Raw genomic sequence first — 15,437 nt, forward strand, 5'->3', positions numbered from 1 at the left:
AAATAATGTAATTTTGTTACAAAGAGGTTGTGTTTTCTAAAACAAAAATTTATTGGTCAGAGTAGCACTGCTTTACATTTTTGCAAGTTGCGTTAATGTCTGATTTTATAGAAGATAGTTAGATTCTGATTTCAGTTGTTTGATTGAAATACATGAAGAAAACCCAGCTTCACACAGATATATCATCAAGAGACTAGTTTTAAAAAGCTTTTTAAAAGTAATTGTAGCATTTCACTTTGAAAATACACCTAAACACAACAAGTGGTGATTTCTTAAGTGTGAGATACATTGAGATGTAATGGGAAATCCCAAACCATATCTGTAAAGTTTTCACACTGTGTTACATTAAAACCCATTGTATTTAAATGAATCCTTTGCCCATGGGTGATGATCTGGTAGCATCTTGCATTTTTTAAAAAATTTAGTCCACTGAATTATGCAGACCTTCCAAATTTCAACACACTTAATTATATAACACAAAAAAAGTCACATTAAATAATACTACCACTTATCTGATCAGAAAACTCTTTAAATATTAATAAGGCTGTTAAACTCACAGTAGCAGATATAATTTTTCCAAAATTTTAATTTTTACTTGAAAAGTTGAATTTTACCATTGGCAGCAAGTATTGTCAACTATTTTTCATGAAGTGACAGCTAATTTGATTCCTTTTTGAGAAAACACCTGCAAAACTCCCAGTTGACTAACTATAGAGTTTGTCTGTTAGTAGTTTTCTCAAGTACACATGGACTTTGCTGAAAAAGGGCAGCCAGTTCAGTTTGCATTTGAAACAACTGCTCTCCTTTCACTGAAGACAAGCATCTCGCTTTAGCATGAAACTGAAGCGTGCGTACTCCTCACACTGCACACAGGCTAATAAAGAGATGTGAGCTCATTTGCCTTTAAAAAAAAAATCTTTATTTTTCAGCTATAGTTGACATACAATATTATGTTAGTTTCAGGTATACAACCCAATGACTAGACACTTAAATACCATATTTTGCCATGCATAATGCATACTTTTTGACCAGACTTTTGAGGGAAAAATAGGGGTGCACATTATACATGTGTAGTACCTGAAATACCTTGTATCTGTTCTTGTGTTTTGTAATTATTTGTTACATAAAATTTCTTGTATCATATATGTTTAAAAATAATTGCTAAAATTTCTTTATAATACAAAAAACAGCTATCTAAATATAAATAAATAAATAATTGAGATAAAAAATTTAAATGAGCAATTTTTTCCCTGAAATTTTGGGCCAAATCTTGGGTGTGCATTATACATGGAAAATATGGTAGCTTATAAAGTGATTCCCCCAGTAATTCTAGAACCCAGCTGACACCATACATAGTTATTACAATGTAACTATTATTCCCTGTGCTGTATTTATATCACTGTAACTATTCTGTAACTACCAATTTGTGCTTCTTAATCCCTTCATCTGTTTACCCATCTCTGTTGGATCTGGTAACCATCAAAGTGTTCTCTGTATCTGAGTTTATTTCTGCTTTGTTTGTTTATTTTTTTAGAATCCACATAAAATGAAATGATAGGGTATATGCCCTTCTCTTTCTGACATATGTCATTGAGCACAGTACCCTCTTAGCATAGTCCATCCATGCTGTTGCAAATGGCAAGATTGCATTCTTCATAATGGCTGTGTCATATCCATTGCATGCATGGACCACCTTTTCTTTACCTAGTCATCTAGTCATCTATTGATGGGTACTTGGCTTGCTTCCATATCTCAGTTACTGTAAATAACGTGGCAATGAGCATACAGATACATATGTTTTTCTCTTAATTAGTGTTTTGGATTTCTTTGGATAAATACCCAGGAGTGGAAATGCTGGGTCCTTGGATATCTCTTGGTATAGCCATTGTTTTAAAGACTATTTTGTCTGGTATAAGTATTGCTACCCTAGATTTTTGTTTGTTTGTTTTCATCTGCATAAAATACCTTTCTCCATCCTTTACTTTCAGTCCATGTGTCTCTTTCAAGCTGACATGAGTCTTATACACAGCATATGTAAGGGTTTTCATATTTTTACCCATTTAGTTACTCTATGTCTTTTGATTAGTTTAACCCATTCCCAATTAATGTAATTGTTGATAGGTATGTAGTTATTGCCAATTTATTATTCACAGTTTTTATCTTTTTTTTCCTTCTTCTTAAAGAAGTCCCTTTAACTTTCTAGTAATACTGGTTTGGTGGGTGAATTTCTTTAGCCTTTTCTTGCCTGGGAAGCTCTTTTTCTGTTCTTCAATCCTCAATGACCATTTGCTGGGTAGAATAATCTTGGTCCTTCTTTTCATCGGTGTAAATATTTCTTGCCAATCCCTTCTGGCCTGAGAAGTTCCTGTTGTGAAATCAGCTGACAGTCCTATAGGAGCTCCCTTGTAGTAATTAACAGCTTTCCTCTAGCTGCTTTTATGATTCTTTCTTTGTCTGTAACCTTTGACATTTTAATTATAATGTGTCTTGGAGTGAGCCTCTTTAGGTTCTGGGCTTGTGTGTCTATTTCCTTCACCAGGTTAGGGAGGTTTTCTGTCATTATTTCATCAAATAGGTTCTCATTCCCTTGCTCTATTTTCCTTCCTTCCCCAATGATGCAAATGTTGGTAAGCCTGATACTGTCTCAGAGGCCCCCAAAACTATCCCCATTTTTTAAACTGTTTTTTTCCTTTTCATGTTCTGATTGTGTGTTTTCTGCTACCTTATCTTTCAAATCATTGATTCAGTCCTCTGCTTCATCTGATCTGCTGTTGATACCCTCTAATGTATTTTTTTTCATTGCAGTTATTATATTTTTATTTTTGATTGTTTCTTTTTCATATTTTCTATCTCCAATTTTATGTTCCTTCTCCTTTGTGGAAATTCTCACTGAGATCATTGAGCATCCGTGTAATCAGTGTTTTAAACTCTGCATCTAGTAGATTGTCTGCATGTGTTTAGTTCTTTCTCTGGGGTTTGTTTTGTTGTTGTTGCTGTTCTTTCATTTGAAACATTTTTTTTCTCCTCATTTGGCTACGCACACCGTGTTTATTTCTGTGTATTAGGTAGATCTGTTCTGTCCCCTGGTCTTGGTAGAGTGGCCTTATGTAGTAGGTGTCCCATGGGGTCCACTGCCATAGTCTCCTTGGTAACTTGAGCTGAGAGCACCAGGTGTGTCCCTTGTGTGGACTGTATATGTCTTCCTGTCATAGTTGAGCCTTGATTGTGGTTGGCCTGTCATTTGGACAGATTGACCTTCAGACTAACTGGCTGTGAGGACTGGCCAAGATGGCAGTGGAGGAGCTGTGGGCAGGAGCTGGCCCCGCAGGGCAGTGTTCACTTGAGTGGGCTCGGGCGACTGCCAAGTCTTCCCTTCGAGTGTGTAGCTCCTGGAGGTGGTTGGATGACATTCCACTGCAGACTGAAGCTGGCCACTGGGTATGTTCATTCTGGGGCCTTTTGGGAGGTATAGGCCAAGTTCAGCTGCTGCCTGTGCCCTGCCCAGTGCCACCTCATATGAGCTACGAAGTGATCTGCAGATGGCTTCCACTGTGCTGGCTTGGAAGTGCCTGGGAGAGACCAAGTCACAAACTGAGACTGGCTGGCACTGCTACAGTGCTTGGGGCTGTTTAGCAGGAGGTACGAATCACCCCGAAACTAATGCTGCTTGTTGGGATTTTGTGAACCTGTGAGACATTTTGGTGAAGTCCAAGGCATGAGCCAAGATAGGTCTTTTGTATCAAAAAGCCACTGGAAATGGCGTGGGTGGGCACATAGTTTGGGTGGGCTGGGGTCTCAGGGAATCAATAGGGTGGGGTGCACAGGGATGGCCAGGCTGATGGAGTCTCAGATCAGGTGAATAGGGAGGGTGGGGCATGCGGATCATGCTACTTTTGATCAAAAACTGCTGAGCACTCAGTGCTGTGTGGGCAGGTGCACTTGTAAATCACCCATTATGAAATGGGCAAAGATGTTAAAAGAGTCTTCAAAAAAATGTCACTGAAGCCGAACTCAGACTCTCAAGACAACGCCAGCTGGTACACTGATGATACAGACGGGATCCTGGAACACTCCCCTAGTGGGGGAAGCCTGTCCTACAAGGGGCCCGCCCTCCCAAGATTCCAGTTTTTTGGGCCCCCCTTCATATGTTCTGAGAGAAGCATAATGACTGCTCTAGTATAGGAAACCCTCGTTACAACAGGCAGGGAGGAGGTGGACTCTTTAATCCTGCTGACATCACGTGAAAAGGAAGCAGTATGTAAATTAACTTGGTCGGGGTATCCCCACTTTAAGAAAGGTGTTGATTGTTGTGTTGTATTTTTTTCAGTGTAACAACTGTAATCTTGGAGAGCTCACCAAGGAGACTTCAAAGGCGGCAAGAGTCCCTGACACTGCTGTGTGAGTATAGCAGTGCAGTGTGTTCCGGGGCCCTTGTCCCCGAATTGTCAACTTGTGTGGAAGAGACCGAACAGATGTGGGTGACGAGCTGTCCATGCCAGGGGAGGACTCAGGAGAGCTTCCCTGTCAGTAGTGGTGGGGAGGCTGGATTTCCTCCCCCCTCTCTAATACCTCTCTCTCTCATGGACTCTTAAAAAGGTCACTTTGACCCCTGCTGATCTGTGGAGGCAGATGACCAATTAAATTACTTTCATTATAAGAGCACACCCAGCCAAATACTTTTTATAGCATACAATTCTAAACCTATAATAAGCATCAGGAAAAAGTAGCACAAAAGAGTTTGAAAATTAAATAGGGACTTTTAAAACAATGGGTGACACCAATTGTTTCACCCAAAAAAGGTCAGAAAAAGTATTTTACTGTCAAGGGTTCAATTGGCAAAAAAAAAATTATGACCTGACATTTGGAAATTAGAGAACATTTTAATATCCATTATTTTGGGCTTAGGTAAGCAACAAAGAATAACAATTCCATCCAAACAGAAGATGAAGACCTGCAAAGAAGGATTGCCTTCAAAACAGGCTTGTCTCTTCACCTAAGACTCATATTCATTCATGGTAATAACGCACGTTTACTGAGAGCTGGCTGTATGCTGGGCACTTTACTTGGATTTTACCATTTGATCTTCACAATAACTTCATGAGGGGGCGCTGTTAGACCCCTGGCACACAGACAACAAGGCTGTGGCTTAACATTTCACTACTGTGTGTAAAGTGACGGAGGCAGCGAGTGGGGAAGCTGGCACTCAAGCCCAGGTCTGCTGGCTCTCCAAGGAACATGTTTAACTGTTGTTCTGGCTTCCAGCAGCCTTCCAGAACATCTACATTCTCTATTACATCATTATTAATTCAGAAAAATATCTAATAAACACTGCTATCGATCAGGCACTGCAAGATGCTGACATGATGATAATTAAGAAGTTATTCTTGTTTTTTCACAAACACCCAGCTTCACCAACACGTCATTTCCTCCAGCTGGTCTGGCACACAAGTACTGTCATGTCTGTTTCCACAGAAGGAAAAGTAAGACAAAAAATCTCCAGGATTTTACCTTTGGTCACAGACAGAATTATCACCCACTGATTCAGCCAAGAGTTTTGTGCATGAGCTAACCCCGTGCTTCTCGTAGACACGCAGGATAGAAGTTGCTGGGGCCATACAGGTGAGCTCTAGCCCCAAATCCTGGTTCAACCCCTTAACAATTCTCTCTGGATAAAAGGAGACACTTTAAAATTTTATATTTTATGAAGTATATGTGTCATTTTTAAACAGGTAAATCAGACCCAGTCAAAATATAAGAAAATAAACTAAACATTAAATGGTGAACAAACGAGGCCAAGCTTAGGAACATGGCACATTAACTCCGTGGGTACTATAAATCTACCATCACTTTTCATTCAAATGTTCAGTGCCAATATGGGCATTATTTTTAACACAGAGGTGAAACATATATCACTCACGATACACCAAAATTACATATTAACATAACTATACCTACACAAAAAATTGTAACAGATAATATGCTAGATCAGAAGTTAGCAAACATTTTATTGAAGAGCTAAGAATTTTTATTTCATAGCCTTTGTTGCAACTGCTCGATTCTGCCACTTTAGCATAAAAGCAGTCATGATCAGTGTGCAAACAAAGGAGCATAGCTTGTTCCAGTAAAACTTCATTGACAAGCACAGGCCGGGGGCAGCTTTTATCTGAGGGCTGTGGTTTGCTGACCCCTTTGAGATACTATCGGGGTATGGAAGAGTTTAAAGACATTTACACTAGATATTTAGTAATATTTTATAGTACTGTTTAATATATTTTTAAAAGGAGAAATGTGCACACCTCAATTATCAAGCTGTATATTGACAACTTGAATTCAAACCAACAGTGTTTCTTGTTGTTGTTCTATTTTGTTTTGTTTTTTACTTTTTACCCAATTCACCTTTACCCCCTTGGAATAGTTGGCAACTTCTAGGCTGGATATTAGGGCCAAGAAGTCTTTCTAAAGTATTTAGCCAGCCCTGACTAGTGTGGCTCAGTGGATTGAGTACTGGGCCTGGGAACCAAAGGGTCATGGGTTTGATTCCCAGTAAGGGCATATGCCTGGGTTGCAGGCCAGGCCCCCAGTAGGGGGCACCTGAGAGGTAACCACACACTGATGTTTCCCTCTTCCTCCTTCCCCCTCTCTCTAAAAATAAATAAAACTTAAAAAAAAAAGTAAAATCTATGTGTATCTTTAAAAAAAAAAGTATTTAGCCAGACAGCAAAACTCTCATTACTGTTGGTTAAACAATTCAAAATTCATTGTCTGACCCTCAGGCAGCCAATCAATGGCATTTACTGACTGGTCAAAAAGTGTCCTCCTTTTCCAAGCACAGTGAGAACTTCCTGGTCATCAAGAAGCTTGAAAGCTAACAGACCGGGCAGCTGTACTATCTATACTTATGTTGTGGAACATTTGGCCTGAAAAGCATGACCGTCCATGGAAGCAAAGAGTACGTCGGGGGTCACAGGATGGAATTGCTCCAACTATAAAAACATACGCTCGCGTACATTTTAGTGCTATAGTGCGTACTTTATCTGCATTCATCTGAAGGGGAAGTATTTTCAGTTTTAGCTCATGTATTTATATTTCTACCTACCATGTTTTTTCGTTGAACTCACAATATTTTGGAAACAAGTGGTAAGTAATATACTCCGTGTTTATTTTTCAAGCTTCAATTTAATGACCATGATGGTAGAATAAGTGAAGCACCCTAGTATTGCACTACAAAAGCAAAGAAAGCATGGTGCCATCGATCCACAGACAATGATAAAGCTAGAAGTTTTCTACCTGGGAATTAATTTTTACGAAATAATTTCCTAAGTAACTTCCAAAGTGCAAAATAAGGCACGTTAGAGAGGGGGCTGCAGCTAGATCAAAGGAGATGCCATCCTGAAATGCTTACCTCCCACACGTGGGTGGCCGGCATGTGGCACAGCAGGCAATGCATCGTTGCAGGTAGTGCTGGGAGGCAACGTGGAGGGGCGGGGCTGAGGCAAGCTCACAGGTGAGAATAAGTAACAGGCTGGTAACCAGGTACAGAGATGATAAGAGCCTGAAAGAAGGCTCTGGTATAAGAATGCAGAAAAGAACAAAGAATCAGTAGCATTTACAGTAGCATCAGTTACCAACAAGTGACTTGGTAAGAAGAATCACACGGCAACACTCCGCTGAAAGCTCAAGACACATTTCTGTGAATCGGAGAGGTTTATAAGGACTGGAATGGGCCCACGCCCACCTAAGTCAGCATTCTCTTCAAGTCAGAATTGTCCCAGTACCTACCAAGGCAGGACTGCTGGCCTTGACCGATGCTGATACGGGTAGAGAAGATGAGGCATGTGTGTGGGTTTTCAACCCCACATCAAAGTAAGAGATCACACACCTTGCTTTCGTGAATATCAGCTGAAGGCCAAAACACATGCATTCACAAAATAGGGTTTGTTTCCAATTTCTTGGGGTGAGAGCCCTGGATTTCCTGAAACTGAACCTCGTGGCAGTCACTTGGATGAGCGTGTCAAGTCTGCACCCCAGGGCCTCATCCACATGTTCCAGAATCAGCAGGCGCTCAGTGGCGGCGAGCATAGCTTGTTCCAATAAAACTTTATTGACAACCACAGGTAGGGGGCAGCTTTTACCTGAGGGCTGTGGTTTGCTGACCCCTTTGAGATATTGTTGGGGTATGGAAGGGTTTAAAGACATTTACATAAGATTTTTAGTAATATTTTATAGTACTGTTTAATATATTTTTAAAAGGGGGATTAGGAGGCCCCTGCATGGGCTGTGTTAGTCCCGGGTCAGTGGCAATGACCACGGCAGTTCCCAGTCCAGTTCTAGAAATATCTTGAAAACTTGCATCAGTGAAGAGGGATGATGTTTAATCACCTACAGCCTCCACGCAATGGGCACAGTGAGATACCGGATGCGAAGGACCAAACACCGCCTCGGCACCCAGGGCAGCTTCTGCAAGTTGCAGGGGTGTGGTGGGTGTAGTGACGGCAGCAGGGGCGCTGAAGACGCACTTGCCTACTTGTTGAGTGTGCCCGTCCTCATCACTCATCACGCGTTTAAGAAATAAAGTTGAAAACATAAAGTCTAAAATAAGTAGAAAATCTAATGCTGTTCATATCATCTCTAGAAAAGCTGATATAAATTATTGACCTTTCAAAAAGAATTTTGACAAGATAGCATTTTTTTTAAAAGCTATGATTCAGTTATATTTTAGAAAACACTTTAATCCCGTAACATCTGTGGGAATCACTTAGGCAGTTTTATGGTCATGAAGGGCACCACTTCACACACTGGTGTTCCTGGCAGATAACTGAGTGAGGGAGCTCAGGCAGTTGAGGTAACTACCTCTTCTTCATGCCGCCAGAGGCAGGTGTCCCTGACACTGCAGCTCAGTGCCTTTCTCCCGTTAGAACACAGAGAGCACTGAGGGATTCCTCAGTCTCCGCCGAGTCCAAGGAACAGTAGATGCATCGGTTAGAAACTGTCAAGCTTCAATCAAAGCCAATTAATATAGTGATGACAATCAACCAAACCTGGTTTGACTTACTCCCCTTTGAAATTTTTATAATCTCTTAACTGATATCTGCTCTATTTCTAACCTGGAATGTATTCCTATTTAAGAAACCAAAGTCAAAGAAATGGATCCAGTAAAGTACAATCGCGTTTACAAATGTTCTTAAAATAAATATGTACCTTTTCCAGGCTGGAAAGAATGCATTTGAATGATTGGTGTAAATGCCACTCTTGCATATGTTACTTTAGCTCTAAATGAAATGTATTATTTGTATAAAGTTGTATTTAACATACTAAGTAATGAAGATTCTTTACCACACATGCATTGCAGACCATGCACATATGTGGCTCAGTGCGGTTAACGAGTGATTACCCCAAGGAGGAAAATGAAAAGGGAGGTGTAGGAAAGGAGGAGCCAAGTCATAAAGCCAGCAGGCTAGGCCACAAGGTCAAGACCGGAACCTATGCCTCCAGACTTAGTTCTTTGAGTCCTGTTTATTATTAAACTGCAGGATGAAAGATTTTGTAAGTTGGTAAAAATAATACTCGATTGGGGGGGGCGGTGCTGGGTGGCAATAGAACCTGCTCAGAAAGCCAACTGGGTGTATGGGGGGTTCAGGTGCATAAGACCGGTGGGCGTCGAGCGCATTTCATTTCATTAACTGTCCGTCGACTGAAATGAAGGCTCATTTCACAGGATTCAGTCAATCTTTTCAGCATGTTCCGGGAGACTACATCTTTATAAATAATTAATGTATTATTTCAAAGTAAATAAAGTAATTATTTTTCAGTTTCTTCTAGAGTTTCATGGTCTGGATTGCCATTCCATACCCTTTGCTGAGAGGTCAAATTTTAGCCATTTTTAAGGTCCATCTTAAAAATACTTCCTTGTTCTAAAAAATCTGTCCCATCAGCTTGATTCCTTCCCTCACCTGCCGCAACATTTATTTTTTTACGAGACATTGTTATACTTTTGCCTCGTTTGCCTTTTCCTCCAGTTGTTCATGAATGTACGTAACACATTCCTAAAATCTCCAACCAGATTATATGTTTAACATGGCTTTTGTATTTCCCATTACAGAACATTTTCATTTGAACTGAGCATACATTAAAGGATTTTTTCATTCTTTTTAATCTTTTAGGAGGGTAGTTTTTCTGTATGTCATTAAAATATAGACTACTACTTTGACCTGCTTTTAGTATGAAACCTTGTAATGACTGTTAATGAAATTTGTTAGTCATCCATGGGTGGGCTACACAGTCTTTACTGTGTTTAGAATCCCTGAAGACATTAATGATTTCTTAATAAAAATGCCAATCCTCAGGTTGAATGCCATGCTCATCATTTGAATATGTTTCTCCCCACTTGCCCCTGAAATGCCAGGAATTCTGACCAGGCGGCTGTCTGCGCTGGGACACAATGCCCCACAGTGGGTGAGCTGGGCAGTGCTGCCCTGTCTCATCCACCACCGAGCGCATCCTCCGCACTCCGCATCCCGCCAACGGGAGCTTCCCTCACAGAATCCCACAGGTGCTCATTTGCTGTAAGAACTTAAAGTGCACTGAGCTTCGGAGAAATAGGCGTCATTGCACCGTATAGAATTTGGGCTTTTGACGGGTTACCTTCAGCTGGGTACTCCTTTAACTGGATCGCCTGAATAAAATTATGAATATTTAACATTTCACTGTACATAATTTTCATGTTATAATAATTTATGGAGATCCTTGATTAAATTTATGTTCTTCTCAAATCTATTTCAGTTGAGTGTAAATAAAACAAAAATGTAATTTTTAAATGCACATTGCCTGTAAACAAAATCACTCCATGCCATAAATGCTTAAAGAAGAAAATTTATTCACAGAGAAAAATTACATGAATAAATTTACAGGGTGATCACTTGTTCATATTTTCATTATATTCAAGGAGACTACCAGTTTATCATGTGTAAGGAGGCCTAACAATACTCACGGGTTTCAACACGAACTACATCAGGCTGTTTTCCCTTTAGACATGCCTGTTTGTGCGTTTGATAGTAAAAGCTCGGGAAACAAGTCAGAGCAAATCCAAACAGAAACTAATACGCACTCAAATTCCCCATGTGCCTACAGACAGACAGAACTCTTTAAGGCTCGGGGTTAAGCATTTGGAAGTATCCGGAGCACTTAGAATGTGCTCCCTTCTGCTCTTTGTTCACGTGGAGCATCTGCAATGTGACAACGTCCTGACGTGTGCCGTGGGGCCAAAGGAACGAGAGCTTCGCCATTTCATTTGCATAGCCCAAGCTGAGCTGTGTAATTTCACACAACTTTTAATTCTGTTTTAAACCTCAGTTTTTCATTTAGTGCCACCGTGTCTCTGAATAAATGACTAAGTCATTAGCTGCCAGTGGCTTTAACGCGTGACGTGAACAGTATCTGCAAAGACGAGGTTTTCGGTCTCAGCAGAACATACACTCGGGTTCTGCTCACTGCGGGGGCTCCTCGCTAACCTGTGGTTCGCACACGTGACACATCCAGCCCCTCCCCCTGAACACTGGAGCAACGACACAGCTATGACACTGGTGCAAGTCTTCACCCTGACCTTCAAAACTGAAAACAATACATACCCAGGTCCGCTGGGTATGTATTTTTAGGCCCAGCTCCAAGTTCAGTGTTGAAAAATCCCGCTGAGCCTAGAGTTGGAACCAAGGTTTTCAGAAGCAATCCCCGGCTCTTGCCATCGCATGGGCCACGTGTGCATGCACACACCGCGTCCTTTCCGTCACGGAGCAGCTCCACCCCGCGTGTGCGCGGGGCAGCACACAGGCGCGAGCCCCTCCTTCCCGAGGCAGCAGAAGGGTGTGGCGTGGAGGGCACGACTCCTCCACGCGAATGTTCACTTGCTCTTCAACAAACTCTTGTTTCTACCCTGAATCCCGGCACTGCTACTTAAAGGTGAGCTACACAACAGGGCCATGCCTGAAATCCCACTTTTGTTTAAGTAAAATTGGCATTAAAGCAGATAATGTCATACTGTTTTCCCCTTACCTTCAATGCACACTTGCTGAAGGTGTGTTCATAGTCAGGAGACATTGCTGTGAGCTGGCGATCCCCAAACGTCTTAGGCGGCAACAAGACAGCAGCACTAAGCTCACCAGAGGAAGTGGCCAGCAGTGCTCAGGGGCTCGCAGGAATCTGCTCGCTGTGAGTCTAAAACAGGGATGATGACGGAGAAGAAAACCAAGCAGCGGAGCCGAGACACACGGCAGAGCTGCCCCGAAACTGGAACGCGGCAGGTCTGCCGCGGCTGGGAAAACAAATATTTGCTGAAAGAGCCCTTTATCTTGGTTTTACCTGAACTCGAAGGAGGACTACACAATCACACGCTACTGTTTAAAGTGGGAAAGCGTAATACGCGCTGCAAGGGACTGATTCCACCCTCCCGACAACTGCAGACTCAGACCCTGCAACATGCACGCTCCGAGGACTAACACCACTTCCTGCGCTTCCCAGCTCTCCCACTCATCCACTCACTTGTAAAGAGCTCTAGCTAATCCACAGCCCTAAACTCCTTTTTATCTTTCCACTTCTCCGTATTCTGAGTCAGCCCCCTTGGCTAGTGTGTTGATTTGCAGATGGTCTTTTTTGGGAGTCTAGCATCCTGCCCCTGCCTGCAGCCCAAGCTAAACCAGTATTTCTAAACTCCTACAAAACACGTCAGTTTTTCAACTGTGCAGAGTGAGTCTTTGCATTAGTTAAAGTTACCTTGGATGAAGATGTACTGCCAGTTAGTGATGGACCCTTCAGCCTTGCACACAGCCTGGCTCCCTGTGGACCCGGCAGAGCTCTTCGCTCAGCAGAGTCTGCCCTGGGAGAAAACCGCTCTAACAGCAGGGCGGGATACGTTGCTGTGAGTGGTTGCTCAGAATTATTAAAGTTGACTCGTGTTTTTTCCAACCACTTCTCCTTTTCTCTAATCAGTTACTATGTGCAGTTGCTTAGAATGATTGAAGCAGACATCAAGAGAAAGAAAAATGGCAATGTGGTTAAAGATTTTATTGGCAACACCAAACTAAAAATACCGCCTCTGAGAAAGTGTAGACATTTGCACCTACCAGGTGGCATGTTATTCCCTCCCCAGGGTATTATTAAGTCCCTCTGTGTCCTTCCCCAAGGAGAAACAAGTAGCTGCCGACCCAGGGTCTGTGCCCCAGCCCTTCGGAAACCCCTGTCTGGCTCTAGGTGCCAGGAACATTGCACCTCCTGTCATGTCTCGAGCTGAGAGGTTTGTGTAGCTCTTGTATAAACCTTGGTCTCAAGACACATTCCAAGCTGGATTTATTTCAAATTCCAAACTCAGTTTATTCTATCCCACTTACTTAAGATTCCAATTGTGATCAGAAAATATACGTGTCGTTTACCAATGACCCACTTGTCCTGCCTCCCCACTAAGCCGCATGCAGTCGGAGCTGGTCTGCCTATCAGCTGAGTGAAGCTTCGCTATTACTTGAAAGGAACATTATAACATGCACTGTCATCGTTCTTGGCATTTTTTTAGTACTGTAACATGAGAATTCTGGCAAAACATTTCAGTGGTTGCTACTTTTTCCCATACACCTATACCATTTACTTGTCAGAATACAAAATCCTGCCTCTAATGAAGTAGAAATATATGTGGAATAATCACCTGGACTAGCCTGTGTGCCTGTCACTCTACACTCTGCCACAGCACATGGAGGTTGCTTGATAAATGACTAGGGGTAAAACACAGAACGCCACCATTGAGCTAGAGCAGGACAAGTCATTTCAGGACATGCCCTCAAGGACTGTCAATTTTAGAAAAGGAGGAAGGACAAAATTCAAGTAAGGTTGCTCGTTCTTTGTTCAGTGTATGTGAACTTCCTGGGCAATGTTTAAGCCAGAACTGACAAGTACCATAAAAGAATAAACCACACCTTGAGGAAGTAAATACTATAAGCACACCAACCCCAAATTTTTGGCACCCAGGAGCTTACCACATAAGTCACCACTCGGATGTGAAGGAAGGTAACTCCGACCCCGAACCAACAGATAATAATCGACAACCACATTTAGTTGCTGTTTACTAGCACAACAGTTATAAACATATATATGTGCCCCTTCTTAAATTCCATAGTAGGATTTTCCAGTGGTGATGAAATAATCTGTTAAAAATATATTTTAATTTCTTCCCCCAAAATGGCCTCACCTCCGCCTGCGATACTGACATGTCCAGCAAGGCTCTCACGAGTCAAAGGACCTGCTCTACACTTTCCTGGTGGCAGCGTAACAAAGTCAACACTGCCCACTGCATGCAAGGCCAGTGCTACCTGCTCAGCAAGCAGATAGGTCCAGCACATGACTAAGCCTCATTCAGGTCCCCAGCATGTATAGTTGAGAAATGAGTTAAAAAATGCATTCTGAGAACCTCATGATTCATCTCAGACCTTACACTTGAACTTTTTGTTTTTTTGGAAGAAAGACTCAGGCAACACTTTTAATGCAAAAAAAAAAAAAGCGAAGGCGATTAAGAACACCTGTGTCTTTTTGGAACTGAAGATATTTCAATTATTGTCCATTAAAGTTTTATCCCATAACTATTTCTGGAATATATATTCATCAAATATGTTTACGTTAATGGTGAAAATCAAAGCAAACTAACAAATCTAAACCAAGCTAAACAAACACATAAGCCAAACAAAACCTCCCTGTGCATTCTCATAGCTCAATAGAACCGCCTTCCCCCACTTTCCACCTTTGCTGCACCTGGGCTCTTCTCTGCGTCGACTAACGTTTCATAAAGTGCAGGCTCTTCGTTTAAAAAAATAGTCTATACAATCTGAGCACCGAGTGGTCAGTTTTCTTCACTACCACCATAACAACATGATTCCCTTACTGTCCTGTCAAGCATGCTCTGTTTTGAGGCTCGCACTGTTCAAGTGTACCCCATTTCTCCCTGCAAATGTCTGCAATCCCGGTGAGTCCTCATACCCAAGACTCGGGCACATGTTAATTAATACCCCACCTGAGATCCTGGGTGACTTCAGTGTCTCTTTGACTGACCATCCAACAACTGCCTTACTCATTCTCATGACCTTCACCTCCAGTCTGGTTCAGCTGGAGCCACCCATGGCCACCCCAGGCTCCTCTGCACCCACTCACTCTGTGGTAGTCTCTAACTAGCACCCTCCACCTTTTCCGCTCTCTCACCTTTACATTTCTGCTCTGTCTGTGCTCGGACCTCACTGAGACTGTCAACCTGTCTTTATCCTTTTTCTTCATCCTGGACATCAAAGACTATCACTTCAAAACTCCTGTTGCCAATATGCACCTTTCCCCTGAATTCTTGTCATCACTCCACGTTCTGCAAATTTTCAACCCAAGAACAATGCAATCATTTTATATATATATAAATATACATA

The 15,437-nt window shown here is 41.9% G+C and overlaps 1 protein-coding gene across 5 annotated transcripts in view; it reads right to left on the minus strand.

Annotated features, from left to right (window-relative positions):
* Positions 1-15,437, minus strand: part of CHRM3 (cholinergic receptor muscarinic 3) — a 454,607-nt gene that overhangs the window by 147,316 nt on the left and 291,854 nt on the right. For 2 of the 5 annotated variants that reach the window (XM_045196416.2, XM_053912952.1), the window contains exon 1: positions 12,046-14,482. The exons of the other annotated variants lie outside the window; for them this stretch is intronic. The gene's annotated coding sequence lies outside the window, so the exon portion shown is untranslated. Of the gene's footprint in view, positions 1-12,045; positions 14,483-15,437 lie in introns of those variants that run through there. 5 annotated transcript variants of the gene reach the window in all.

This window comes from Desmodus rotundus, chromosome 10, assembly GCF_022682495.2.
Source record: "Desmodus rotundus isolate HL8 chromosome 10, HLdesRot8A.1, whole genome shotgun sequence".
In the NCBI taxonomy this organism is placed as follows: Eukaryota; Metazoa; Chordata; class Mammalia; order Chiroptera; family Phyllostomidae; genus Desmodus; species Desmodus rotundus.